This window comes from Limulus polyphemus, unplaced genomic scaffold (genome assembly GCF_000517525.1).
Source record: "Limulus polyphemus unplaced genomic scaffold, Limulus_polyphemus-2.1.2 Scaffold1023, whole genome shotgun sequence".
Taxonomy (NCBI): Eukaryota; Metazoa; Arthropoda; class Merostomata; order Xiphosura; family Limulidae; genus Limulus; species Limulus polyphemus.
In genome coordinates this window covers 368435-372053 of record NW_013666633.1, presented here as the reverse complement: position 1 = coordinate 372053, position 3619 = coordinate 368435, and the positions used below count along the sequence as shown (strand labels likewise).

Genomic DNA, 3619 nt, shown 5'->3' with positions numbered 1-3619 from the left:
TGCATAATTACAAACAAAAATCCTTACGGGTGAATAATATATCGGGAAACTTGATCGTTTTTTTTTTTGTTTTTTGTTTGTCTTTTGCTGTTCCCTTCTTCTGTGCTTGGTTTAAGCCACATTAATTTTGAAGTACGATAAGAAATATATATTTAAAATTTTTTCTCCGTAAACGATGAGTTTCAGTAAAATTATCAAGATTTTTCCCACCTGTCGGTATATAAATGTACTATTACTACTATTACTATCGTACGCATTTAACGTTCCGTGAAAGTTTAAGCAGTTAACGATCAGGTGATTTGCTTGCTGAGGTTTTTCGTTTTGCTAAGATGTCAGCCGCTATTCAATTTTCTACCAGATGACAAGATCCAGAAATCTTTTCTAACTTTTCTGTATCTGTCGTGACGCTCTGAAAAGCAAATATAAAAACTCTTTCATATTACGTTGTTGTTGTTGTTTGGAATATTTGCTAGATTTATCGTTAAAAAATTCAAATTAATTTGGATTTATAGGGGATAAAAACGAAAAAAAAGTAAAATTTGATAGCATCCTTCAGTATTTATGTAAAAATATATTCCTTTTTTAATCTTTGGTTAGAAGGGTCCGAGGTTCGAGATGTGATGCTGCTGAACACATTCCACACATTCAGTTGTGGACGTTTTATAAAACTGGCAGGTACTTGGCTCAAAGAGGTGGACAATAGTTCAAAATTAGAACGGTTATATCTGAAGTCCACGTATGCATAAGGTGCCGTTTAGGTTAAAAGTTCCACTGCTTTAATATTTGTAGTTGTGGAAGCTGGGCACACTTTTAAAGCACAATTTAGTAATTTCCACTCAAGATTTGTTTTTTTGTAGTTGCGCACAAAGCTACACAATGGGCTATCTGTGCTCTGTCCACCATGGGTATCGAAACCCGGTTTCTAGCTATGTAAGTCCGCAGACATACCGATGTGCCACTTGGAGGGGAGGGCTCTAACTCAAGATCAGATTAAATAAAAGAGCACAAGACAGAATTTAATGAAACCGTTTTTAAAATTTTCATAGGTTTGTGAAGTCATAATTGTTTTTTTTTCCATTTTGTTAATTTTTAGCGAAATTTAATATTTAAATATTGAATTAGACATTGTTTTTTTTTTCCCTGCTACACATCGAAACAGCTTCTAAAACATGTTTATTTATTACTTTAAAGCTTTTGTTGTTAACAGTTGTTACATAAATGGTAATATCTGTTTAGTAATACCATTTGGTTAACAAACATATTTTATAACCCAATAACAAGGACCGACATGGCCAGGTGGTTAGTGCGCTCGACTCGCAATCTGAGGGTCGCGGGTTCGAATCCCCGTCACACCAAACATGCTCGCCCTTTCAGCCTTGGGGACGTTATACTGTGACGGTCAATCCCACTATTCGTTGATAGAAGAGTAGCCCAAGAGTTGGCGGTGGGTGGTGATGACTAGCTGCCTTCTCTCTCTAGTCTTTCACTGCTAAATAAAGGGACGGCTAGCGCAGATAGCCCTCGTGTAGCTTTGCGTGAAATTCAAAACAAACCCAATAACACACGTTGATCAAAGTATATATTGAACTGGACCTCCCTTGAATTTCGACTTCGAGATTAAACAATTTTCGGAATACTAAGTTTATTACATTTCTTTCCTACATATTCTCTTAGTGGCCTAGTGGCTAGCATCAGTGTGAATCCGAGGGCCCTCTCATTCGCGACTCGCATTTTGGGACCATTAATTCATTATATATGTTACAGCCAAATTTCTCTTTTCGATTAGAGTAGCTCAAGAGTTGGCGGTGAGTGCTATTGAATGGCTCCCTCTAGTTTGTCATCTCAAAATTAGGAGACGGCTAGCGCAGATAGCCTTTATGTAGCTTTGCGCGAATATCCGAAAGAAACATGATTAGTTGGTGGTGAGTGCTATTGAATGGCTCCCTCTAGTTTGTCATCTCAAAATTAGGAGACGGTTAGCGCAGATAGCCTTTATGTAGCTTTGCGCGAATATCCGAAAGAAGCATGATTATATCTCGTCAGTGATTACGTGCAATTACGTTTTTTTCCGCTGTGACGTATTTTAGAAAACAACATCCTTGTTTCTTCGGTGGAGTAATAAAAATGCAGCGTATAGTTTTTGTTTGTTTTTCAAAATGTTTCTGTAAAGCAACACAGAGGACTATCTAACGGACTAGAAGGAACGCAGCTAGTTAACAGCACCCACTTCTTAGAAACATGGTGGGAATTGACTGTCACTCTTATAACGCACCCACGACTCCGAAGTGTGGAGCGCATTCTTGAGGCAACGGGATGCGCGAACCATGAACCCTCGAATTCATAGTCCGAGCAAACTAGCCACTAGGCCACGCACAGCCCTCATCTCACAAAATATGAATAGATAATTATCTAATCTTGTGGAGACAGCGGTAAGTCTATGGATTTGCAGTGCTAAAATCCAGGGTTCGAGTCCCCGCTGTGGACACAGCAGATAGCCCAATGCTTGGGAAGCTACAATTAAAAATCAATTCCGAATTAAATATTTCTATCTATCTATCTTTATAAGTAGTCAGTGATTCTGTCTATCTATTTGTGCATCTAGTCAGTGATTCTGTCTATCTATTTGTGCATCTAGTCAGTGATTCTGTCTATCTGTGTAACTAGCCGGTAATTCTATCTGTCTATCTATATATATGTGACTAGTCAGTGACTCTATCTATCTATCTATAAGACTAGTAACTCTGTCCGTCTAACCGTGTATTTTGTCACTGTAAGAAATAAAACTAATTTAGTGAAAGATATCTTTTTTTTGTTTAACCATTTAAACTTGATCTTGGCATACACGCGATTTTATCGAGCACAAAGGAAACAGTTTTATAGAGTTTGAGCGGGATCGAGGTCCGTATGGTAGAGTACCGTATATTAAATGTAGATGGAGAAAATACGGTGGAGAAGTATTATACGCGATGAGAGCTCGTTACGTACTTCATATCTCTCGCTCCTTGCAACAAATCGATTTCTGTTTTGGTTCTGACTCGTTTTCTGCTCTCGGAATGTTGAACTGGTACTTGGTCGATTTTCTTGTAGCCCAGATCATCCAAATGTAACAATTGTTTATTAACCAATGTTAAAATATAAAGTGTTTTACAATAACAATGGCCTTATTGTTAAAATATATAGTGTTTTATAATAACATTGGCCTTATTGTTAAAATATATAGTGTTTTACAATAACACTGGTCTTATTGTTAAAATATATAGTGTTTTACAATTACACTGACATTATTGTTAAAATATATAGTGTTTCACAATAACAATGGCCATATTGTTAAAATATATAGTTTTTCATGGTTCAACAATGCCATCAATAATCCCTTCTTATGTTAGAGTTTTTTTCATGGTTCATCAATGGTATCAATAATCCCTTCCTATGTTAGAGTTTTTTCATGGTTCATCAATACCATCAATAATCCAATCCTGTGTTAGAGTTTTTTCATGGTTCAACAATACCATCAATAATCCCTTCCCATGTTAGAGTTTTTCCTGGTTCATCAATGCCATCAATAATCCCTTCCTATGTTAAAGTTTTTTCATGGTTCATCAATGCCATCAATAATCCC

The 3619-nt window shown here is 36.6% G+C and overlaps 1 long non-coding RNA gene across 1 annotated transcript in view; it reads left to right on the top strand.

Moving 5' to 3' along the window:
* LOC111086336 overlaps positions 1-3619 on the top strand; it is a 21291-nt gene that overhangs the window by 2934 nt on the left and 14738 nt on the right. Inside the window, exon 2 of the long non-coding RNA XR_002611054.1 lies at positions 2912-2917. This is a non-coding gene — a long non-coding RNA (uncharacterized LOC111086336). The remainder of the gene's footprint in view (positions 1-2911; positions 2918-3619) is intronic.